This window comes from Macrotis lagotis, chromosome 3, assembly GCF_037893015.1.
Source record: "Macrotis lagotis isolate mMagLag1 chromosome 3, bilby.v1.9.chrom.fasta, whole genome shotgun sequence".
Classification (NCBI taxonomy): Eukaryota; Metazoa; Chordata; class Mammalia; order Peramelemorphia; family Peramelidae; genus Macrotis; species Macrotis lagotis.
The window spans coordinates 275,252,770-275,278,882 of NC_133660.1; the positions used below are offsets into that span (position 1 = coordinate 275,252,770).

The window sequence follows — 26,113 nt, forward strand, 5'->3', positions numbered from 1 at the left end:
CCGCCTGCCTCGGACCTCGGAGGACACTTCTGAGAGAAGACGAGCCGGCGAGGCTTTGGAGGGTCCCGGGGGGGCGCCCAAGACAGCGCCCCCTTCCCGCCACCATGATGCGCGGCCGGGCCCCCCACTCCTGCCCCAGGGGCACCCCACAAAAAGCCCCGAGGGCATCCGACAGGCCCCCAGCCCCAGCCGCGCCCACACAGCCCCGGTGCCCCCCTGGCCTTCGTCTCTCCCGGGGTGTCGGCCTGGTGGTGGCCTTGGCAGGGCACAGGGCGGGCCCGGGCTTGCAGCCCTTGGGCATCGGCCCGGCTCGCTAAACCCTGTCACCAGGCCTCCAGCAGCGCTTACGCGCGGTCTCCCCTCCAGCCGGCCGCTTGTTTTCTCTGTCTCCTTCGCCCATCCACTAGTGTAAGGGAGAGCCTCACCTGGCCTCGCGTTGTGTTTCTCAAGTCAGTCCTCAGGTAGGGCAGTTTTTAAAAATAGGGCCATGTGGGGCAGCTAGGTGGCACGGTGGATCGGAGTTCAAATCCGGCCGGGCACAATTATTAATTGCCTAGCTGTGGGACCTGGGGCAAGTCACCCACTGCCTGGCCAAGAAAGCATTGGTGACATCATCCAAAACCGGTTCGTATCTTTGGATCATTTCTTAATTAGCAAATGGCTTTAATTTTTTATAATTTGACTCAGTTCCTTATGTTTGAGAAATGAGGCCTTTATCAGAGAACCTTGTTCCAATATTTTTCCCATATATTTCTCTCCTTCCTATTTCCCCCACCCTCACCCACCTGTGCCAGAGGATTGGCACCTTCTCACTGCCCTATAAATGAGAAAGTTCATACAAATTATCAGGATCACCTAACCACGCCAGAATTTATGTTTCACTTAAGTCTCATATTTGCAAATCAAATTTTCTGGTAAGCTCTGGTCGGTTCACCACAAAAATTTGAAAGTCCCCTATTTCATTGAATGTCTACTCCCCCCCCCCAAAAAGAATAGCTTCAGTTTTGCTGAATCATTGTTTCTTAGTTGTCATCCAAGTTCTTTCGTCTTCTGTAATAGCATATTCTGAGCCCCGGGATCCCACAATGTAGAAACTGCTAGATCTTGTGTTATTCTATGATAATTGAAGTATTTCTTTCTGGTTGCTTGCACTATTATCTCCTTGACCTGAGAGTCTGAAATTTGACTCTAATCCTCCTGGCAGTTTTCATTCTGAGATCTCTCTCAGCAAGTGATGGGGATCCTTTCAGTTTCCATTCTGCCCTCCGCTTCTAGAATATCAGAGCACTTTGCTGTGATAATTTCTTGAAAGATGATATCTCAGCTCTTTTGTGGATCATGGCTTTCAGATAGTGTGATAATTTTTATCTCCTGGATCTATTTTCCAGGTTACTTGTTTTTCCAATGGCATATTTCATTTTTTTCCAGGTTTTTCATTCTTTTGATTTTGTTTTATTTAATTTTTTTTGCAAGGCAAATGGGGTTAAGTGGCTTGCCCAAGGCCACACAGCTAGGTAATTACCAAGTGTCTGAGACCACATTTGAACCCAGGCACTCCTGACTCCAAGGCAGGTGCTTTATCCTCTACACCACCTAGCCACCCCTATTTTATTGTGTTTTTATAAAATTTTCTCACAAAGCTTCCCTTTGCTCCATTCTATAGTTTAAGACAAGGCTGTCCAAAATGCTGCCCACTGGTCACATGAGGCCTACAGGGTGATTTCATGCAGCCTTCTGTGGGTTTATTAAATGCTTGAGTAAACAAAGCCAGCTACTGCAGAGCTCTCACTAAAGCGGCAAACCAAAACACATTATCTATTGTTTCCGTAAAAACTTGTAAAAATAAGGTTGGATAGCCCTGGTTTAAAGAATTGTTTTCTTCAGGGAGCTTTTGTATCTCTTTTTTCATTTAGCCAGTTTTAAGTCATTCTTCTCTTTGGTTTTGGCCCCAGTCAGGTTTTCAAAAATATTATTTTCTTCAGCATTTTTTTGGTGTCTCCTTCACTAAGCTGCTCATTTGGTTTTCATGATTTTTCCTGCTTCCCTGCCATTTCTCATCCCAGTTTTTCTTCTACCTCCCTTACTTGATTGCCACAATCCCTTTTTAGTTCTTCCATGGCCTGAGACCAATTTGCATTTTTCTTGGAAGCTTTAAATGTAGAAGTTTTGATTTTGTTATTTTCTTCTGAGTTTTGACCTTTCTTATTACCATAGTAACAGTCTTTGGTCAAAATTTTTTTCTTCTGACCCCCTTACCATCTGTGGACTGAGAGCTTTGGTGGCAGCTGCCTCTGCTGTTTCAGTGACTCCAAAGTCCTACTCCCTGTCCGGTGGGGCCAGGACTACACCACTGAGACCTATGCTGGACTGTGCAGCAAACTTTTCCTGATGACCTTCCAACTTGTCCCTGGCGACTTCTGGGCTGAGAGGTCTGGAAACTGCCACCACTGCCACAGACCCAGTCGCCCGTTGTCTCTTCCTAGCGTGCTGGGGCTGGTTCACTCGGGCATGGCCCCGTGTTGCACTGCACTCCTCTCCCCTCTTTCCGCAGATCTTCCAAGTAGTCTTGGACTAGAATATTGTTTCACTCAGTCTTTTTGTGGCTTCTGTCACTCTAGAATTTGTTTAGAGCAACTTTTTAAAGGCACTTGGAGGAGTCTGGGAAAGAGTTTTACTCCACCATCTTGACTCTGCCTAAAATAGTTTTTCATTATTAATTATAATTAATTCTTTAGTAGAAGTTTTCTGGTTCTTTGCAAGGCAATGGAGTTAAGTGACTTGCCCAGTGTCTCACAGCTAAGTATCAAGTGTCTGAGGCCAATTTGAATTGTAGAAGTTCTTTAAAAAAATAATAAGGGGGCAATTAAGTGGCTCAGTGGATAGAGCACCAGTCCTGGAGTCAGGAAGACCTGAGTGCAAATCCAGTCCCAGACATTTAATAATTGCCTAGTTGTATGACCTTAGGCCAGTCATTTAACCCCATTGCCATAAATAATTTATTTTTAAATTACACTGAATAGGATTTTAAAGAACAGAATAACAAACCCAATTTTAAAAAGAACAATAAGCCCATTTCAGGCTAATGGACTAAAAGAACATACTTTTTATTAAAAACAAATAATAATAGGGGTGGCACAGTGGATGAAGCATCGGCCCTGGAGTCAGGAGGACCTGGGTTCAAATCCGGTCTCAGACACTGAATAATTCCCTAGCCGTGTGGCCTTGGGCAAGTCACTTAACCCCGTTTGCCTTGCAAAAACCTAAAAAAAAAAAAAAAATAATAATCCCCGAATACAGTGAAAAGTGACATTATCTCAGAATCTTTGCCAATCCCTTTGGGGTCTCCCTCAGTAGGAGAAGTGCTCCCATCTCTTCTCCATTCTTGGATTATTCTGGATGACAACACAACCTTGTATAGATGTGTGGTAAAAAGGAGGGGCAGAGACAGGAAACACAGGGAAACCCTGAAAGTGTCTCAAGGACAGCGAGCAAGTGGACTAGATGGTCTCCAGGGTTGCTTCCAGCTCTGAGGTGGTGATCACCTTTTTCATGATGGAGAAGGTCCCTGCCCTCCTGGACCTTACAGTCCACTGGGGCATGGGGATAACATCCAGATGAATAGCTCAGGGTAAATTTGACAGGTGGATTCCTTCCTGTCAGCCCTAGGAGGCAACTAAGGGCATGAGGTCCATGGTACAGATGAAGAAGCTGAAGCTGAAGACAATGGCCTAAGATCAAACAGTTAGCAAGGGATGGAACCAGAATGCCACCTTTGTCTGAGTCTCTTGACTCAGAGTAAATTGGCACGTTTTTCTCCACTATTCCAGAATAGAAGGCATGGAGCCGAGCTAAACCACAGGACACCTCCCATTGCATGGGATGCCATTGACTTTCAGGTGGTTTGGCAACTGTACAGAGGGTCACTCCCCCTCCTTTTAGGACTTGGCAAAGTAGGGAGCAGCAGAAGAAATATCTTTAAGGACATCTTGGAGCAGCTTCAAGCAAAATCCCACAGAAGCCACTACCTGGACAGGCAGTGCCAGGGAAAGATGGAAGAGCACAAGAAAAGGGGAGAGGTGGTGGGAAGGACCAGGTCCTACAGGTTCTGTGGTCCTCCCTGGAGAGGTCCAAGACAAGGCTTATGAAGCCTGGCTCCTGGCCTGGCCTACCCTGTGTCCACTGGCACTGTGGGCATGATGACCTCTGTCTAATGAAATGGTTACTAGGACCTCAACAGGACACAGGCTGGGATGGTCACAGGCCTTGGTGGGCAATAGGGACTCCTTTCTGCCTGGGCTTGAAGAGACAGCACTTCTCATAGCCTCTAGGCTCTCCTATAATTCCTAATGTAGCCACACCTGAGCTGCTAGGAGCTAATTGAGGGCAGGACCAGGCCTCTACTTCCACCAGGTGCCCCCTTCCCAGCACTGGCATCTTCCAGACACTGGGGTCTTGCTTGGTGAATTCAACTGGAACATGTTGGCCCTGATTCCTCAGTGCCATTCATCAGGGAGGGGACTTGAATTGGTTCCCTCAGCCTTGGACTCCATCCTGGGGGATTGTGGGAAGCCACTGTGAACTGAAGCAGATACTCTCTTTTTCTCCTAAACGGGGAGCTACCTAGAGAACATAGAGGTCAGTTCTCAAGCACTAAAGTCCCCTTTTCCTTTTAAAAGAAAATCAGAGTAAGAAGAAGACTATGAATAAGTAGGGAAGAATAGGAACTATCCAGTCTGCTGAACAGAACATCAAGTAATGGACTGGCAGACGTTCTGTACTTAAACGAGGGAAGGGAAGGAATTTGGGGTGAAAGGTAAGCTTAGGAGTGAGTCAGAGAGTCTCATGCCAAAGAGAGAGGGAAAGGAGGAATGCCCCTTGTCAGAACTAGGGCCCTTTGCTACCCAAATCAGAAGGCATTCTTGGTCAGAGCTTGAGCACAATGAGATAAGGAGATGTCTCCAAAATCAGGATCTTCCAGGAGTCCCATAACCAAACTTAGAGGAGTCTCTAGTCTCCAAAAATATGTAACAGAAGGTGTCCAAGAGGCCCATATCCTAGTCAGGAAAGTCTTTGAAGACCATGGCCTAAGGTCACCTTCAAAGTTGGATTGAGTTCCCAGTTGGATTTACTCTTGGGGGAGCAGCTAGGGGGTGTAATGGATGGGGCACTGGCCTTGTAGTCAGGAGGATGGGATTTCAAATCCAACCTCAGACTCATGACACTCACTTAACCCTGTTTGCCCCGCATCCAGAGTCATCTCCAGTCCTCCTGATTCCTATCTGGCCACTGGACCCAGGTGATTCTGAAAGAGAAAATGAAGCCAGTGACTTACCACAGCCCCCCTCCCTCAAGTCCAATTCACATGCTTGCCATCACGTCACCTCCCTGATGTCATGGTTCTCTTCGAGAATAAAGGACAAACATCATCCTCATTACTCTTGGGTCACCTCAAAGGATTGTTGCTGAGTCAAGCCACTCTGTGTCTTAGTGAATACAGCCAGTCTGGATAATTGGGGAGCTGCATTCACATACCCCAACATACTAATTCCTGATGAGCAAGCTCCTGAGTAGCTGACCCTCAGGCCTTTGACCCTGGCAAGAAAATTTTTGGTGTGGTCTCAGCCAAATTCATTTCCCTCTTCGGACTCATCTGTAAGATGACAGGGTAGCTCAGTGGCACAATGGATAGAGTTCCGGTTCTCGAATCAGGAAGATTTCAGGTCCAATCCAACCTCAGATACTTCCCAGCTGTCTGACCCTGGGCAAGTTGCTTCAAATATCATTGTCACTAAAATCTCACCTTCTACAGAAAGACTTTTCCAGTCCTTAATTCCAGCACCTTCCTTCTTTGAATTATTTCCTATTTATGTCATCTAAATCTTTTTTTTTTTTTTAGATTTTTTATTTTTTTCAAGGCAAATGGGGTTAAGTAGCTTGCCTAAGGCCACACAGCTAGGTAATTATTAAGTGTCTGAGACCGATTTGAACCCAGGTACTCCTGACTCCAAGGCCAGTGCTCTATCCACTGCACCCCTATGTCATCTAAATCTTGTTTGACATTTCTGTCTCTTTGTTATCCTCCTCATTAGATTGTGAACTCCTTGAGGGCAGGGATTTGTCTTTTGCCTCTTTCTGGTTGCTTTCAGGGTCTAATCCAATCATCCAAGCAACCTTAATTTTGTATGATTTGTAGACAAAGGAACCAAGGCAACTGAGTCACCAGAAGAGGCAGGCCCTTCCCTCAAGCAGCTTCCCTTCTCCTGGATCAATTAGACTTTCCCCCTAGACAAAAGGCCATGGCCCCTACTCAGGCCAAGGTCCTCTTCTGGGCCCTAGAAGTCCACGTCCTGGTAGGGTCCTTGTTCGGGGGTCCCTGGAGTGAGCTTTCATCTTAGCTGCAGTCCCGGTACCCAACAACCCCTTGGCAAATGTTCATTGGTCCAATTTCTCACCTTTTCATGTAGCTGCCCTGGAAGGGAGGTGACCATCTCCTCAACCCTTCTACCCTTGGCACACCCACTGCCCCCACCTCTGGGGCTAGATGAGGAAACTCTCTGCAGTACAAATAAATGGATACCTCATGGTAAGGCAGCATCTTCCCAAGTGGGCAGGGCCCCGGTTTTCCTTCCCATAAAGAACTCAAAGCCAGGGCCCTGCCCTCCAGCTTCTGCTCCAAAACAAAGTTCCCGCCTAGAACCACCAGGCTCAAGGATGCTTTGCCAGAATGGGATGTGCTCATTCACTCAGACTGCCCCACTCACCACCCTGTCACTTTCCAGAAGATAGCTGGTCTCTGGGCCCACACTGCCCTGGATGTGAAGACTCTCCAGCTAGATTGTAAGCTCCCTGAGGGTAAGGACTTTGCTTTTGGATCTGTAAAGCTAGTACTAGCCTAGTACTAGCAAATAGTAAGTCCTAAACAGTTTTTCCTTTTCTTAAGTTTACTTTTATTTTTTCAATGACCAAAAAATGCTTTTTTCTCCTCTCACATTTCTCCCCCCATGTTGAAAATGGAAAATGAAATACACACATATATATATAATTCCTCTTCAGATCTAACAAATTCCTTCCCTTGGGCCTGTCCAACAAGACATCTCCTTTCCCAGCCTCTGGAAGGAGGGGACCAACAGATCAGTCCTTGTTTCCCTGGAATCCTGCTCAAGCCGGCGGTGGGTTCTAAGTTCTGCCAAGAACCTTCCAAGTTCCTGACCATCTTAGAGCTCGCCTTGTCGGCAAGCATCCTCTGGCACCTGTGCCCTCTACTCTGCAATAGATTGATGAAGTCTTCGTAAGCTTCTCTGGTTTATTTCTTATAGCCCAGTTACCTCCTTCTACCATAATGGTGTCAACATTTGTACCCCCTTGAAGCTGAGTGGCTCTCAGGAGATCACAGCCCATTCTAAGGTGCAGGCTGGGTGCAGGCTTAGGCAGTTACTGGCTTTGGGGACACTGTTCCAAGTTGCTTTGGCATGGATCCAGAATGACTGCTCTTAGGAGCATTACTGTGTATTTACTGGTTTTGCATGTACATATTGTTCAGTCCTTTTTCAGTTGTGTCTGACTCTTCATGACTCCATTCGGCTTTTTGGGGGCAAAGATAGTAAATCCTAAACAGTTTTTCCTTTTCTTAAGTTTACTTTCGTCATTTCCTCTTCCAGCCCATTTTCCAAATGAGAAAACTGGGCAGAATGAATTGACTTGCCCAGGCTCATAGGTCTGGGAAGTAACTGAGGCTGGATTTGACCTGAAATCTTCCTGATTCCAGGGTCAGAGTTCTATCCATTGAGCCACTGAGCTACCCTGTTTATCTCACGGCTGAGTAAGCTAAGACCCAAAGAGAGAAATGGACTTGGCTAAGGACACACAAATAGCTTGCTTGCCAGGGTCAGCTACTCAGGAGCTTGCTTATCAGGAATCACTATGATGGGGAAGATAGATGAATGTTTGAGTTCCCCAATTATCCAGGTCACTGAGAAGGGCTTTATGAGGACTGGCTGTGTCACTGAGACACAGAGCAGCTTGATTTACCAACAGTGCTTTGCAGTGATCCAAGAGTAAATCCAACTGGGAGCTGAGCCCAGCTCTGAAGCTGACCTTGGGCTAGGCTTATAGATTTCAAAGAGCCGTTTTTATCTTCACAGACTTTCCGGACTAAGTAACAGGCCTCTTGGACCCGTCGTCTTGAAGTCCAGAGACTGTGCTAAGTTGGGTATGGGGCTCCTGGAAGATCTTGGTTTGGGAGACACTTCCTTATCTTGTCTGTGCTCAAGCTCTGACCAAGAATGCCTTCTGATTTGAGTAGCAAAGGCTCGGCCCCTCCCTCCCCCCTCCTTGGCATGAGACTCTCAGACTCACTCCTTTCTAAGCCTACCTTTCCCCCCAAACTCCAGAGTTCAGAACCTCTTCCAATTCCTGCACCTGATAATCTGTTCAGCACAGGCTGGACAGTTCCCATTCTTCCCTGCTTGATAGAAACCCTTCCTTAATTTCACAGACTTCTTCCTCTGGTTTCCTTCCCCTTAGGAAAAAGGGGGCTTTAGATCTCAAGAACTGACCTCTCTGTTTTCTGTTTTACTAGTCACTTAGCTAGTAAACATCAAGTGCCTGACCAGATTTGAATTCAGGTGCTCCTGACGTCGGGGCCAGTGCTCTGCCCACTGTGCCCCACTTTAGTAGATTTTAGTAGAGACTGAAGGAAGTCACAAGGCATTATCTGCCCCAGTTAGTCCTGGTGTCATTGACAAAAACAGGACTAGAAGGAGGAAATCCATTGTGTTAGGATGTCCCCATGTGTTATGGGTGATACAACCTCAATCTTGGCTCTTTGTCTGTAGAATGGGTCAAGAGATCCTTAAAGTGGGATCTGCTAAGAACAATGATGCGGGAAATTGGGACAGAAATTCAATCCCATGCGTTTGGGAAGATCTTCCTGTCTCCAGGCCCCTGCCTGCCCTCCTGGAGAGTGCATTCTACGAGGTGTTGGATCCAAGCTGGGTTTCACTCTTGCCTGGTAGAGCCCTGCTAAACAGTGTTTTCTGAGTAAACATATCTTATCCTCTGTAGAATCCAAACTGCTTTCCTCTAGCACTCACCCTGGAATAGGCAAGCTCTCCCAACTACCTGGTGCTGGTTCTGTTCTGACCCAGCCTGCCATGCCTTCTGTCAAGAAGCAACTTTCCTTTCCATTTGCCTCCATTGCTGTCACCTTATACCACAGGCTGACCTTTCATTTGGTGCTGAAGCCCAGGAGAGGAGTAGCAAATGATCCTCCTAAAGGCTTGCCAACTGGGAAGGAGTGAGTGGCAGCAGCAGGCTCCAGCTAACTCCCTGACCTTCCAGCTAGAAGGAAGCCTCTCCTGCACCTATCTACCCCCGGTGTTTAAGGGCAACTGCTCCTCTCTGGCCGTTTCAGAAGAGGAGACTAATGCGAGAGGTAAGACTCCTTCCTCTTTGCCAGGATGAGCCAGTGGATTGGAATGAGGGAGCGGGGCTATGCCAGGTCACCAACCTCCCTGTCTTCTCTGGAGTCCAGGGGCCAGAGATAGATCTGGCATCCCCTACCCAATGTCATGGTCTTCCAGAATGAAGGACAAACATCATCATCATCGTCCTCAGATGACTCCAGAGAAGAAAATGGGGCTCGTGACTTGGTCCAGTGCCCCTCACTCCAATCCAAATCACTCGCTTGTCCTGACATCACCTCCCTGATGTGGTGGACAAGTACCATCAGTCTGGCCAGATGCTGTGCTCAGGGCCCTACTAATACCAGCCAAAAGAGAGGCCATCGCTGTCCCCAACAAGCTTTCATTCTAAAGGAAGCCATGGAGGGTATTGGCAAAGAGGGCCAGGGATGAAGGGAGCCATTCGGGGTCTGAGTTGGAGGTCCAGGAAGTCAGGATCAGAGGAAAGGCACAAAATGGTGATTTGAAGAAGCCTCCAATGAGAGTGGGCCTGGCACTTTGTGCCTGATGGAGGGCCAGGCCTAGGCAGGAGGACTTTCCAGACTGAGGGAGGAGCCAAGGCTTGAGTCTGAGGACCCAGGAATGATCAGAAATTCAGGGGGTGGGAGGAGGCTGCTCCTCCCAGAGAATATTTTTATTTTCTCTAGAGCTGTTGCTGCCTGGATCCAAAGAACAGGCAATCAGAGAGAGTGGGAGAAGACGGTCCACGGTGAGCCTGCCGAGATGGGGTCCAGGTGGACAGCCCCTTTGGAGGATGCAAAACTGGAAGGGATCCCTGAGATCCTCTTCGGGAGGAAACTGAGACTCAGAGGTTCCCTTGGAGGCTTCAGAACCAGGTTTCTTCTCACCAGACCCATTAGGGGCCACATTTTCTTGAGCTGAAAAGGCATGTCCCCCCTCCAATTTGTGGATGAACTCTTGTATTTGGAACAAGGTCAGGCTCAGGAAAGTCCTGACACTGCTCATATGGGGTTCTGGCCCAAGCAGGCAGGGAGAGGGGGACCTTCCCTACCCTGATGCCCCCTTCCTGCTGACTGGTTTCCTGCCACTGAAATGCTGAGTCACAGGAGGTCTCGTGCCTGTCTCTTGACTTTCTCTGCTGAATCACGCTGGCTAAGGGTCTGGGACAAAAGCCAACCATGACAGGCCCCGGGAAGGGGCCACCTTGTGGCTTCTAAGCACTTCAGAAGAGGTCCTCAAAACTGTCAGGGAGCTGGTGGGGGACAGAGGAGATAAAGGGGTAGGAATTTTTGCTCCCATATTACAGATGAGTGAGGCTCAGCAGGGGTCAATGGCTCCTCCCTAGCCTCACAGCTAAAAGGGTGAAATTTAAGGCTGACTTCAAGGTCATCACCCTTTCCTTAATAGAGGAAGGTAGATGTGACAGACTTGAACAAAAGTCAAGAAAATCCTCAACCACTTAGCTCCTAGTTGTGTGACCTTGGGCAAGTCACTTCACCTGGATTTGCCTCAGTTTCAGTACCTCCCTCAAAGTGTTATTTTAAGATTAAATGAGATAATGTTTATAAAACCACAATGTCTGGTCACAAAATGCTTATCTCCCTTCCTTCCTTGTGAGATTAGGGAGAGGAGTAGCAAAGGATCCTAAAGGCTGGTAGAATGTAAGCTCTCTGAGGGAAGGGATTGTGTGTACCCCAGGGCCTAAGACCTAACACTGATTGAGTTCTAAGGCCCAAACTAGGTCATCCCTGAGGGGAGACAGGAGCAAATGGGTGGGTGCACCCCTTCCCCTTCCCTCCCTTTCTCCCCCTCTTCCTACTTGCCTCTCTCTCTTCCCTCCTTCTTTATTTCCTCCAGTTTGGGGGCCTCTGCTCGCCTACACCCTGCTGGGTCATCCTGAGGATAGGCAAGCTGGAGAAGGAATGCTTGAGGTGGCACCCAGTCACCCAGGAGCAGAGGAAGGGAGAGAGGAGGTTCCTGTGATCATTGGCTTCCTGGGCCTCTCCTGGAGCTGGTACATGGAGGACCAGGAGCTCCTCTGGACATCTGGTGTTCTTGGCAAGAGGGGTGTAGGGAGGGCCCAGGGTTGGAATGTCTTAGCCCACCTCCCATCCCCAAAATGGGAGCATACAGAGATCCCTGGAATGATTAAAGACTGTGAGCCCAAAGGGACCGTCCAGACTGAGTCAGTCAACTGCCTCATCTAACAGAAGGGGAAATTGAGTCTGGGTGGAAGGGACTTGTCCCAGATCACCCAGGGAGATCTCCAAGTCTAGGCAGCAAGGGAGCTAGCTACTGACAAAGCACAGCCGGGTGAGATCCAGAGCAAGCTCGGGGGTTCTTGGGGATCCCTTTCTCTGTGGGTACCAAGGAAGAAAGAAGGAGGAAGAGTGTTCTTTGTTGGGGGTGACTGGTATCTCTAGGCTGGATGGGAGTAGGTGGGTGTGGGAGCCGGTGGTTGGGCAAACTCTCCACCCAGCCTGGCCCACCATCCCAGACAAAGTTGGGACTTTGGCATAAAGTCAGGCCTCATGGAGGAGGGAAACATTCCAGTGCCCTGGGGACTTTCCCAGTGCCTTTCCTACTGGGTCTGCTCTTGGTTCATCCCCGGGGGCTCAGAACAAAGGCCGCATTCACCAGGCCCAGATCCTCCAAGTGGATCACATTCCAGAGTCCTGTGACCAGAGGAGTGATCCCCTGGCAGGAGCTAGCTCCCCGCTCCAGTGAGGTCAGGGCACCCGGTTTGGGCCCCATGACCTGGGCTTGGCTGGGTCAAGAGTCCCCTTCACACTCACCCTCTCTGTCTTGGGCTTAGGGACAGCTCACTGCTTTCCCCTAGGGCCCCGCTCCCCTGCACAGTGGAGCCAGTTGGTGACCTGGGGCCCTGGAGGAGTCACTCAGGCAAGTGGGTGGTAAGTAGCTTGGCACCACCTGCTCCTCAGAAGGTGCCAGCCTCTCTGGGGAAATTGCAGCCCCTCCCCAGTAGCCAAGAAAACTGGGAGGTGGCTCTTCCCACTTTTGGGGCTGACTGACTCATCAGATCAGGGAGGGGCCCTGGGGTGAGGGGCAGGGAGGGGGTGTGGCAGGTGGCCCCAAAAGGCCCCCAATAGGGGTGGAAACAATGGTCCTTTGATACCAACATACCAACACAGGTGGGGGTGGTGGGGCAGCCAGACTCTCAGGTCCATCCAGGAAATGTGTGAGGCGAGGAGAAAAGACATAGGCACCTCCCCAGAAGGAGGGTAGTAGAGGAGCTGATGGTGGATAACCCCAAAGAGAGCCCTGGTCAAAACTGTGGTATGGACGACTTCTGTACCCCCACCTTATCCTCCCTCCCCCAGGGATGCCAGCTGCCTGAGGCCCTGGTTTCCACAAAAGGTTCTGGGTATCCCCCCCTCTCTTCCCCCCCAAATTTAGAGAGTAGCTAGATCCTGGGAAGAAAACTCAGGGAATAGACCTGGTTTCTGGCTGGCTTCCAGAATGCCAGCTCTTTGGGTCTTTGTAACAAGAGGGACTTGGACCTGGGGATTCCTAAGGGTCTGCCCTCCAGACCTACCTGTCAGGTTCTATGCCCCCTTGCTCTGAGGGTCAGGGATGGCTTTGCAGTCCTGGTACTTCCCTCAGGTGACCATCAGGTGTACCAATTGCCCTGGCCTCTTATCTAGTCTGGCCCTCTCTCATTTGCACAAACTCCTTTCTTTTGTATTTTAAATGTATTTCTTTTTTTTAATTTTCATCTATTTGTACATACATATTTCAAGTTACAAAATTTCCCTCCACCCTCCCTTCCCACCCCCTTCCCAGCATTTCACATCCATATTTTGTTAAATATATTTATAAATTAGTCATTTGGGCATGAGCAATTAGGATTAAGGGAAAGAGACACTAAGTGATACTTTTTATAGTCTTCATCAGATTCCGAAGGGCTCCTTTTGGTATTTGTTTTGTTTTGTTTTGTTTTTCTTCCTGATGGAGATAACATTGTCAACATCCTGTCTAATGTGGTTGTCCCAGCTCTCTGAACCACAGGAGGAGTGACTTCCATTAAGGTGGATCATCTCACAATATTGCTGATGTGGACACTGTTCTCTTGGTTCTGCTCCCTTCACTCTGCGTCAGATCCTGTAACGCATCCCATGCTTCTCTAGAGTCCGACCCATTTATGGTTTCTTCTAGAACAATAATATTCCACAGTATTCCTGTACTTTAACTTCTTCAGCTGTTCCCCAATGGATGAACATCCCCTCAATTTCCAATTCTTTTCCAGTACAAAAAAGCTGCTTAAGAATATTTTGGATCATGTAGGACTTTCCCCATTTTTTACAATTTCTTCTGGGCATAGTCCTAGCATTGGAATGGCTGAGTCCCCGGGTGCTCCTGACTCCAGGGATGGTGCTCTGTCCACTGTGCCACCTGGCTGCCCCTACTATTATTTTTATTATTCTTTTATTTTATTTTGGGCCTTTTTTGTTTGTTTGTTTTTTTGCAGGGCAATGGTGGCTTGCCCAGGGTCACACAGCTGGGTGACTGTTGGGTGTCTGGAGCCAGATTTGGGCTCGGGTGCTCCTGGCTCCAGGGCTGGTGCTCCATCCACTGTGCCACCTGGCTGCACCTATTATTACTATTATTATTTTAATTTTTTTCTCTTTACTTTATCACTCATGCGGGTCTATTTTGGGGGGAAGGGGTATTATGTTTACTCTTAAACAAGAATATGTATAAAAAAATCATTTGTACAAAATAAGAATAAATAAATAAACAAGAACAAAAGGAATTGCTGGGTCAAAGGGTATGAACAGTGTTATTGCTCTTTGGGCAGAGTTCCATCTTGCTCTCCAGAAAGGTTAGATCAGTTCACAACTCCACCAGCAATGCATCAATGTCTTAATCCTCCCCAAAGCCTCTCCAACATTGATCATCTTCCCTTTTTCTCATCTGGGCTAATCTAATAGGTGCATTTGCACCAAGTCCTGCAGGCTGATCCTGAAGCTGGCACCCCACTCCATTCAACTGCACTCCCCCATTCTCCTAGAATCCTTCCCCCATCCACTGTGGTCAGCTCCACCCATTCCCCCTATGGTTCTCTGACCAGGATACCCCTTGGTCCAGGGCTACCCCTTCCATTGGTCAGTCAATGAGCAAATATTAGGCTCCAGCGTCTGCCAAGCTACTCCAGATACCCCAAACCAAGCTCTGCCCTCTAGAAACTCCACCATTACTTTCGTAAGGAATTCATATTTTTTGTTTTCTCATCAGCTCCATTTTGGAATATTTCCACCCCTGCCATTCCTTGGAAAAAGATTAAAAATTAAACTCAACAAAAGTAACTGATGTGTCCTCCTAGTATGATGTAAACTGCCCTTCATAATCAAAGAGGACCATATCATCATATACATTGTGTTTGTTATAGTGAGAGAATGTTGTGCAAAGACTGTGGGTGGGTGGTGTAGGCCCCTACCCATACCGTGCCATGTCTGGAGAGAAGGGAGCAGGGCATCTGAGTCCAAAGGAGATAATCAGACTTGGGGGAGGGAGAGGGGAATCAGAAAGTTCCCTCCTGTGGGAGGGGGCCCTTTATGGGCACCATGAAGTGGGGGGAAGGGGGTAAAATAAAGAGAGCATGAAACCTGAGACCGAGGGGTTGTCCTCTTCTCCTTCTTCATGTATCAGCCTAGCTTATGGTTCAGCTCAGGGTCCCCAGGGCTTCCCCTCTGATCCTGCACTGAATAGACTTATTTCAAGTCTTTGTTGTTCAGTTGCCTCCAGGTATCCAGCTCACAGTGACCCCATGGAGGGTTTCCTGGCAGAGACTCAGGAGAGCTTGGCCATTTCCTTCTCTAGCTCATTTTACAGATGAGGAAACTGAAGTCAACAGGGTGAAGTGACTTCTCCAGGATCACCCAGCTAGCAAGTGTCTGAAGCCCCATGTGAACTGAGGATGAGTCTTCCTGACTCCAAACCCAGGGTTCTGGGCCCTCTGGCATCCCCTGGCTGGCCTAGGGCCTCAGTTCTACAAGCCCTGGGGTATAATGATAAGAAAAGAAAAGATTTAACACTCAGAAGCATACAGATAATCTTTTAAAATTAGTTTTTGGGTGAACCAAAATTGGCTTCTCTCTGTCACCCCTAAACCCAGGTCTTGGGGGCAGGCTGGCAGTGGTTTCTTGCCTTCTCTTTAGTCTTCTGTTCCCTCAGCTTCTGCTCTCCCGCCCCTCCTCATATCTGGCCTCCCTTTGGGGGGGGGGCAGCCTGCTCTGGGGAGTGTGACCCCCCCCACTCTACCAGGATCCTGCCGCTGTCTCTGGTCATTTCTCTCCCTCCCTCTCAGGGGTCCAGCTCGGGCCGGCCCTTCTCTTTACTCCTCTACCCATAGAAAGCTTCACCAAAGAACCTAAGCTGCCACCTTGGTGTAGAAACCTGTGAATTTTTGCAGTGTTGACTTCCTCACTTAAAAGAGTTATAGCTAGCTCTCTCTGATCTCCCCACCCAGTCTCTTCAGCAGCCCTTGGGCACGATGGGGGGCCCTGGACCCCTCTAAATGTGGAGCTGTTTCTGTCTGATCTTCAAGTGTGTCCCTGTCAGTAGATGGTTGGGAGCAGCATCTCTGGTCCCCTTTCTCTGAGTATGCTGCCTTAGTTCCACTGCCAGCCTCTCGGGAACCAGACTGGGGTTGGGATAGGAAGGTGCATCCCTCCCAGATCCCAGGGCAGGCAGATGGAGAGATGGAAAGAGAAAATAGAAGACATGAAGCCGGGAAAGAGGCAGAGGCAAAGACTGGGTGAGCCAGTCCAGCTTGGACCACCTCAGGCCAGGGAGCATGGTGCCCACCTCACCTCAGGGAAGGGGTGTGGTGTCTCCCTTGGGCCTCTTACATGGAGAGAGGGGAAAAGGAGAAAAGAAAGACAGAGGGGGGTGGAGAGGGAGAGAGGGAGAGGAGGAGGGAGGAATGCAAAGAAACAAACAGAAACTGTGAGATCACTCACCTACCCCCACAATACCCACACACAAAAAGAAATGACAATTGAGGAGCCAGAGAGGGAAGGATGGATGGGCCCCATCTCTCAACCTGGGCCCTTGGTTGGGGCAGTGAGGGGTCGGGGGATGCTGGACCCCCTTAGGAAGGTGGGTGCCTGCCTATGATGGTTCACTGGCTCTGGAGGGAGGGGTTCTTGCTGCAGGGGACTTAGGGCCCCCCTGAGTCCCCTCCCTTCATGACCAGACCACAGACTTCCGAGGCCCAGTTGCTTGGCAGCCTCCTGACCCCAAAAGCCTCCCATGACTTCCTCTCCCCCCACCCAAACCCACAGGCACATATGAAGCAAGATTTAACTCCTTTCTTCCCCTTTCTCAACCCTGGGGCAGGGGCAGGGAGTTGAGGAGGGGGTGAGGGAGCCCAGCACCTGACCTGGGGCTGGGGGGAAACAGGACTTGCCCCTTCCCCCACTTCCTCCACACCCACAGTCAGAGAATCCCTGAGGGAAGCTCCTCTTCTTCCCCCCCCCCATTTTTTTCAGATGGGGTAACTAGTCCTGGGAAAGACTGCATCATTTCGAGGCCTTGCATCACTCTTCGGCAACAAGTCAGTGGGGGGCGGGGCAGAGACCTTGAAGTCTGCTGGCTTGACTCCCCCCCCGCACAAGAGCAGTAGCTCAGAACCAAGGGCTGGAGGACCGGAAAGGGGCTCTGAGTCTCCCAAGGATCACCCCCCCTTTCTAGCAGATGGATCCCTCCTTCCTCTGCCTCCCCACCCTAGCCAGTAGTCCATCAGTCTTTGTTTGAAGCCCTCCAGGGAAGAGGTGCCACCAGCTCCTTTGGGGAGAGATCTCCTACCTCTTCCTTCCTCCCCATGAACCCACTTCCACCCTCCTCCACTGGACCCTCAGCACTGGAGGTCTTTGAAGGGGGCTTCAGCCCATCTCCCCAAAATCTTTGCTTCTCTAGGACAGACATCCCCAGCTTCTTCAACTGATTCACTAAGAACATCATCTTGAGATGTTTCCTCATATTCCCACCTTCTCCTGGACATTCTCTAGCACAACAATATTGTCCCTACACTGTGGCCCCCAGAAGTGACCACAATTCTCCAAGTATGGTTTTCAAAGGCAGAGGTGATGGGACTCTCACCTGAAATGTGTCTCTTCACACATCCCGAGATAGACCCACCCTGAGCTTATGGGCCACTGAAACCCCCAGGTTCTTTTCCAATGACCAGCTGACCTGCCACATCTCCCCTAGCTTGTGAGTTGACCTGTGGAGTCCTAAGACTTGACTTCGGGCGGCTAGATGGCGCAGTGGATAGAGAACTGGCCTTGGAGTCAGGAGTACCTGGGTTCAAATCCAACCTCAGACATTTAATAATTACCTAGCCATGTGGCCTTGGGCAAGCCACTTAACCCCAATGCCTTGAAAAAAAAATTTAAAAAAAAGACTTGACTTCAATAGCTTTGGGTTGGGGTCCTTCTATTTGGATTCTTTCCTTGCTGTGTGTTCACTCTCCTTCCTAGTTTGGCTCCACCTGCACTTAGGAGAAGTGTGCCATTCACACTTCTCTTCAGATTTTTTATGAAAATGTTGAGCCATATAGGGCTGCCCACAGATTTGGGTCATGTCTCTCCAACAAGAATTGAGTGGCTAGGGGCGGCTAGGTGGCACAGTGGATAAAGCACCAGCCCTGGAGTCAGGAGGATCTAGGTTCAAATCCGGTCTCACTTAATAATTACCTAGCCGTGTGGCCTTGGGCAAGCCACTTAACCCCGTTTGCCTTGCAAAAAAAAACAAACCTGAAAAAAAAAAGAATTGAGTGGCTATCATCCAGAATTGGCAGCACCAATGAGGGCTGTGAAAACAACAGAACACACACTTCAAAGTGATGAGAAGTGAGGGATCTGATGGATGGATGGAGAGCTCTGCAAAGACTTGGATGACCTGATACAGAGTGAAGCGGGCAGAACCCGGAGGCCAGAGCCCTTGTGGTCAAAGCTGGACCAAGAAGAAAAACCAAATGGAAAGTCCTGAGAAGTGTGACCAAAGCAGGGACCAGATATCTGGACATGCAATGTGTGCCTGACTCGGACCAAGGAGCATGGTGCCCACTTGGTACAGGGAGGCTGCTGCCCAACTCACCTCCAGGAAGGTGAGTATGGTGTCGACCTTGGGATGGGGTGCTTGGTAACCACCTCAGACCAGGGAACATGATGCCCATTTCACTTCAGGGAAAAGATCTGCAGTGCCTAGCTTGGGACAGAGGACATGGCACCCATCTCACCTTAGGGAAGGGAGTGTGGTTTCTGTCTTAGACCAGGAAGCATGGCACCTGCCTCAGGACAAGGAGGCCCCAATACTGGGGAAGGTAGGTGGTGCAGTGAAGAGAGCACTGGCCCTGGAGTAAAGAGACCCCACTACAAGGTGGACTATCTCTGGCAAAGCCAATGAAGTGATTTGCTTTAGGACAAGAGAAAATTAAATATAAACTCAATTTTAGATTTAACAATTTCCCCATCTGCCTGTCTCTATGTCCTGACCTGAGTTCAAATCCAGACTCAGATACTAACTATGACCCTAGGCAAGTCACTTCACCCTGCTTGTCTCATTTTCCTCATTTCTGAAATGAGTTGGAGAAGGAAATTTGCCAACTACTCCACCATCTTTGCCAAGGAAATGCAGAGACTGAAAAAAACAGCTAAACAGCTACAACTGTGGCAGGCATTGTGTTGGCTACTGGGGTATGGGAACAGTCAATGAAGTGAGCCCTACTTGCAGAGGGCTTCCATTTGGGGAAGGGCATTCACAAGATATGTGACATAAATATAAAGGGAACCAACAGACCAAATGGCTACTTACCTGGGAGCTTGGGGCGGGGGGGGCAAGGAAAGCTGAGAAGAGAAGCTTCAGGGAGCAAAGGAAGAAAAGGACTCCATCAGGAGGGAAGGTATTCCAGGCATTCCAGGGGTTACAGCTGGGGCAAAGGAGCAGAGGTAGGAGATGGAGTTTTGTGAAACGGAGAGGAGGCTAATTGCAGAACTGCAGGTGGTAGGAGGGGAAACAAAACCTGGGAGTCAGGAGGGCAGGGGGCAAGGGCTCTAAAAGGAGTTTCTAGTTGATTTGAGGGGCAATGGGCAGCCACTAGAGGTCATGACCAGAAGAATGGCATGGTCAGATCGGTGGAATTGTTCTTGCAGTCACAGTAGGCAATGGACTGGAATAAGCTAAGGTTAGAGGCAGGGAGGCCACTAGAAGGCAGGAGGAGAGGACTGCCCTGTTGGAGGTGGGACTTGTCTAAGTGGAGGAAAGGGGTCATATCTCATGGAGGCTGAGAAAGGGCAAGATTTGGCCTCTGGCCATCCCCTTTATAGGATTTCTAGCCTTGAAATAGATTTGCCAGGAATCTGGTGGGCGGGGGATCTTCCCAGCCTCTGGTTTACAGACCTCATTCTCTTCTCTTTTCAGCAGTCCAAGACATTTGATCTTCTTTGGGGCAACTGCCTCGATGCCAGAGCAGGGCTTGACCGTGACAGCCTAGAGCTCCATGGGAAATGTGGCTCCCTCGGACCTGGTGACCAGAACCATTTCTGGACCGATCACATCTAAGTGGGCGAGCCAGGGGCTTCCTGGGCAGCCACATCTATCCCTGTAGCTACCCTTCCTTCTTCCTTCTTCTCCTTCCATTCACTTATGTCTCTTCTGTACAGAAGGGTGTCTTCTCCCCACTGGGCTGACATCCCCTTAGACCATTTATCTAGGAGGTCAAATAGCATTATCTCAGGACAAATGACAAAGGACTCTACTATTTCCACCTCTTAGAATTTGTATGTGGCTTTTTCCTTCTTGTGGCATTCCCCTTTCTGTTTGGAGTCTTCTTTCACAATATATAGAAATATGTGTAAGGTGACTGGGCATGATATCACCTGCTCTCTGAGCAGGGGGAGGCAGGGAGGAAAGGGGAGAGGGAGAAAATGCTACAGAAATGAAGGGTGAAAACAATCTTTACATTTAATTGGAAAAACAAACAAAGCAATAGTAAAAATCACAGATACCTCCTAAGTCTCTAGCCCCTAGAGTGCAGGCCAGCACTTGGGAATGGACTGGCCCAGCTCTTTCTCTTGCCCTATCCTCCAGCCCTTCAGGCCATGCTCCAATACAGGTTTAATAAGCAGGAAAGACAAAGGCAAAAACCCACCCAGGCCCCTCTCTTCCTCTGCTGGGTAGGCTTCCTTTCTGGCTCATTCCCCCAGCCTACCTGGAGCTGACTTAGCCAAAAGAGACCTGGAAAGCAAGGTCCAGATATGAAATCTGGCATCTGAGGGCAGAGAGGCAAAGGAGGCACCAATGAAATGAGACCAGAGAGTTCTATGCCCTGAGTCCAACAGGACAGGCTTGGCCAACCAAACACCTCCTGCATGGTGGGGCCTAGCCCCGGACACATTTCAGACTTCCAGAGCTGGGAACATTCAAATCCAGAACTATGTGGATAAGAGGGGGAGGAGTCACTTTGTCCAGAAGGGAGCTGAGGCCCACTATCCAAAAAGATTCCAATGGTCTATCCCCTAAGGGAGGGAGCTGCTTCAAAGAGAATGAGGCAGAAAGGTCAGTTTACTGGGGCAGCCAAAAGACCCTGGGAACCCAGCCACACCATCAGCATGGCCCCTTTTGGGGTTCTCTTGGCAAAGATCCTGGAGGGGTTTGCCTTGTCCTTCTCCAGTCCATTTTACAGATGAGGAACTGAGGCAAAAGAGGGTTAAGTGACTTGCCCAGGGTCACACAGCTAGGAAGGGTCTGAGGCTGGATTTGAACTCAGGTCTGTCCTAACTCCAGGCCCAGGGCTGTATCCACTAGGTCACCTGGCTGCCCCAGCATGGAATAAGCATCTACTGGGTCAGGGATGCTTTAATTTTTGGAAATATAACAAGGCCAAGCTCTCCTTACCCTTGAGTAGCTCTAATGGGGGAGGCAAGAAGTAAATGAATAAATACAAACAAGTAAACATAGAAGAAATAAGAGAGGCCAGAGTGTAGAGGGGTTGAGGCTGCTCCGGCCCCAGCATCAGGAGGATCTGAGTTCAAATCCTACCTCAGACCTTTACTAGATGGGTGATTCTGGGCAAGTCACTTCACCCTTGATTGCCTTCCCCGCCCCCCCCCCAGCAAAAAAAGAGGGATCAGGAAGCAATGGGGCATGGTGTGGGAAGGATGAGACGGAGGCCAACCAGCAGGCAGGTATGCATGTTTGGCTGAGCGTGTGCAGACACCTATGTGTACTGTGTGCACCTGCCTGTGATGGACAAGGCCTCTTTGCCCTCCCTGCTAAGCCTGCTTCTCCTCTCCAGATGTCCCCAGGGCACCCCAGTTGCAGCTTCTGAGTCATTGGCAGCTCTTCCCTCTCCCACGCTCCTCAGAACAAATCGCGCCCTGAATCTCCTCACCTCTCCATACATCTACCACCCAAAGTCAGACCTTCATTGCCTCTTCCTTTGACTCCTGCCTAAGCCTCTTTGGTGGTTCTACCCACAGATGCCAACGTCATCACCCTAAGATTCTCTTGAGCCATCGATGGCTCCCCATTGCCTAGAGGAGATGAGGAATCTTTCCTGGACCTCCCTCCACTGGCTGGTGGCCAACTTCTCTTCAAAATGGGGCATTGAGGGCCTGGAATGAGGAGTACCTGAGCTCAAATCTGGCCTCAGACACTTAATAATTACCTAGCTGTGTGACCTTGGGCAAGTCACTTAACCCCATTGCCTTGCAAAAACCAAAAATAAATAAATAAAAACAAAATGGGGCATTGCCCAGTCGACACTTGCTCTCCTCTTCCCTAGACCTTGAAGGGCTTCCTTTCTTATTTCCACTTGTCTGAATTCTGGAATTTCTTCAAGGCCTCAGCTCACGAGATAACCCAACTCTTGTCTGGCAGACTTTGCCTTCCTTCATCTTTCCTTCTTTAGGATGCTCTGGCTTTCCCAGAGCAGAAGCTCCCTGAGGACAAGGCTTGTTCATTTGTGCATTTGTATACCCCTCCTGCTCCCCAGTTCCTAGTACCCAGGCTGCTTTAAACACATTGGTGGAATTGTTCCCCACTCTCAGTGGCCAACCCCTGGCTTTGCTCCACCTGCATAGGAAGCTCAGGGAGGGTGTGGTCAGTGCCCCCCACTTCCTTGCTCCTGTCCCCACTTCCTTTCTGGTGGTGAGACTGAAGCTCAGAGTAGAATCTTCCCCTTTATTGTTTCCTCAGCTGATTGAAGGATGGAACTGGCCAGGCTGGGAGTGACTTATGGCACCGACGGCCCAGGCTGCGACCTGCAAGCCAAGCTCCCCAGGCCTGGGGACCACAATTTGTCTCTTGCCAGAACGGGGACCCAGGGACTTGGAGATTCACCTCCTAAGCACCAAGTCCTCTTTGGGATAATCCAGTGTTGGGTGCAGGCTCTTTTATGCAGTAGGAGAGGAGAATTGGATGCTAGGCCAGCTACCCCACTGAACAGTGGCCTAGCTAAGGAGGACAGGGTTGAAGAGGGCAGGGTAGCGGGCGGCCTTGCCTGAGGTGGTTGCTGGTATTTAGCTGCCAACTTCCTCTGAGTAGTTCTCAAAGATAATATTTGCATAGTTCAGCCCAGAACAGCCTTCAGGCAGAAGGCACCTGATAAATGCTTATCCCACCCTACCCCACCCCACCCCTTCTTACTGCCAAAGTGGGGGAGACCCAGTTCAAACGTGGCCACCCTGGCCAAGCCTTGGCTTCCTCAGCTAGAAGGGGGCACTCTGTGAGTCAGGTCTGCCTCAGCCAGTTGTTGCTGGTCTCTCTGGTATCTTCCTCTGGTCCGGGGTCCTTGCTGCCCCAGGGGAGCCCCTCTGCTCATTCAGGTGCTGGCAGGAGTCCCGAGTTCATCTTGGTCTGATTTTGGAGAACCCCTCCCCACCAGTCCCACTTTAGTTTGGATGAACCATCTACTGCCTCCCTTGCTTTTGAATGGGGGGGAGGGGCTGCGTAGATAGCTGATTTCTTTTGAGAAGTAAGTGTAGAGAGTGGGCAGATCTTGGAGAAAAGTATAGGAAGGTGGACTCAGCGGGAGAGCTGAGAGAATGAGGAGTCAGAAGGCAGCATCCCCAGCATCCACCATCCATCCACCACCATCCCAAGTTGACTAGCTCCAAATGGCAGAACCCAGGCTTCTTGGAGGGCTCTGGTCCCTTGGGGCAGTGAGGCCATGGAGTGCCCATCTCCTCTCCTCTTTTCCATTTACATCAATGTCCCCTCTGGACTGCCTCTTCCCCAGCGCCCCCCTCACTTCAGCTCCCTTAGAGGTGATACACCTTGGAGACACATCACAGCCCTGGTCCCAGTGCCCAGGCCTGGCTCCCATCACTCCAAGGAATCCCAACAGGATCCTGAAGGCATCAATTCCTGCTGTGCTCTTTCTCCTCCTTTGGGGGACTTGGGTTCAAATTCTGTCACTAAATGTCTGCTCTTGGGCTGTGTGACCTTGGGCAGATCACTTCCCTTGTCTATAAACATCACTTTCCTGATCTGTACAAAAGAGGCGTTGGGAGAGAATGTTTGTAATAATCAGTGAACACAAGAATCAATCGATCAGTAGATATTTATTAAGCACCTACTATGAATGAATGAGTGAAAAAACATTTAAGCTCTAGCTTATGGCTGGTGCCAGGGTGCTGGAGATGCAAATGCAGAAGTAATGCGTTCTTGCCTATAAGGAACAGCTGGGTGGTCCAGTGATTAGAGTGCTGAGCCCAGAGTCAGGTGCTATCATTATTATTATTATCGTTATTATAAGCCAACAGGCAAACCGAGAGAAGCGACTTGGGCACCTGACTCCCCAGGTTGTAGGGAGGCTTACCTGAGATCATAGTTACTGACGTTCTCAGCATAGTACTCACTACATAAATGCTGGCTAGCCTGGGTAGAGATAACACTTGGAAGGAAGATTGCAGGTTGAGTAACCCAGGGAGCAATGCTGGGTGTGAAGGGATCCGAACCCTGCCCATCACACTTTCTGTTGTTCTTGTTGAATCATTTCAGTCTTGTGGACTCTTCCTGACCTCATTTGGGTTTGATTTTTTTTTAGCTGAGATCCTGGAACAGTTTGTCATTTTCTTCTCCAGCTCATTTTAGAGATGGGGAAACTGAGGCAAGCCAAGAGAAGTGACTTGTCCAAGGTCACCCAGCTAGAAGGTACCTGAGGCTCGATTTGACCTGGGGAAGATGAGTCTTCCCAATTCCCAGCCCAGCTCTGTGCGCACTCCGGCACCTCCTAGTTGCCTCTTTAAGCTATGGATCACAAAATCATAGTAGGGCACTGCCTTGGTCTCCAGGCCTTGGTCCACCTATGCAATCAAACTCCAAGGAAAACAAAACCACCGCCACCCTCCCCCCATTCCTAAAGGGCTGGAGCTCCGAGAAAATTGGATGGAAGTGGAGAGCAATGGGGCCTCCAACTCTGGGGTGGGGACAGGGAGGGGTGGGCTCGCCCTGAATTAGTTCACTTAAAGTTTAAACCAGATTAGGGTAATAATCAACTCAGAGGAGAAAGCTTCTGGGATCCTTGACTGGAGTCTCTTCTTTGGGTGGTGGAAAGGCGTGGTCTAAGGAGGGTGGAATGGCGGTTGTACCCCTCTTTCTAATCCTGTTACTTCCTTTTGTTTTTTCCCTGTCCCTTGTTTGCTCCTACCAGTGCCATTCTAGTGCAGAATAAGGTACCTTTAACCCCCAGATGACTGGGGAACAGGGGAATCTCTGTAACTGGAGAACCGAGAGGAAAGTGGACTGTGAAGACCCAGAATCCTCCCCCTGTGTGGCTGAAGGCAGTCGGAGAAGCCCACTCACCCCTTCTCTGAATTAGGCTTTTAAATGGACCAACCACATAGGGTGGCAATGGAAACCAATTCTCCTGAAAGTTACAAAAGGATTTTTAGGAACCCCCAAATCATAGACCTCAGCTTAAGAGAGATAGAGAGGGAGAGACAGAGAGAGACAGAGACAGAGATAGAGGACATCCCAGCCCAGAGAGAGGAGACACCAAGATGAAAGAATTGACTCAGGGAGAGCTTAGCATTCTTACAGCGGGACTTTTGACCTCATTTGTGGGGAACTGGGAGCCATGGAAGTTTTGTGAGGAGAGTATGGGCTTATGGTTTAACCCACTCTTCCTCCCTGGCAATCTGGGATGTCCTGCCCTGTTACAGTGTCAGGCCGTGAGGATAGAACCTTTTCCCAAATGTGTGTCCCCATCTCTCAGCTCCATATCTGGGACATGTAAGTACAGAATCAATGATTGATGTCCCTTCATTTGTTCATTGGTTCATTATCAGGATGGTGCAACACAGGATTCCTCTGCCAAGCTTTGAAGGATGATGGATTGGAGAAGGGTAGAGCCGAGGCTGCAAAACCAGTTAGAAGACTATTGCAATAGTCAGGGCGAGAAGACTGAGGCCTTGCTCCAGGGAGGTGATGGGGAATGGGAGAATATCCAGATAGCCTAGACACTGCCCTGCTGCCCTGCTGCCTTGCTTGCGCTGGGAGGAAGAGAACAGAACCTTCCAATCTTGGAGGGGCAGGGAGTTCTCAGGCTGAGGGACCCTGCAAAGGCCAACTGGGGCAAGGGGATCAGTCAGGAGGCAGCTGGCCAGAGAAGTCTGAGGCTGGAGTAACTGCAGGGCAGGGAACGAGGTCACTGAGAGAGT

At 49.6% G+C, this 26,113-nt stretch overlaps 1 long non-coding RNA gene across 1 annotated transcript; it reads left to right on the top strand.

The window, feature by feature from the left end:
• The first annotated feature begins 46 nt into the window (after positions 1 to 46).
• On the top strand, positions 47 to 12,463 carry LOC141518608 (uncharacterized). Its single transcript, XR_012477236.1, has 3 exons — positions 47 to 624; positions 9,218 to 9,433; positions 10,109 to 12,463. It is a non-coding gene; the product is annotated as an uncharacterized LOC141518608 (long non-coding RNA).
• The last annotated feature ends 13,650 nt before the right edge of the window (positions 12,464 to 26,113 follow it).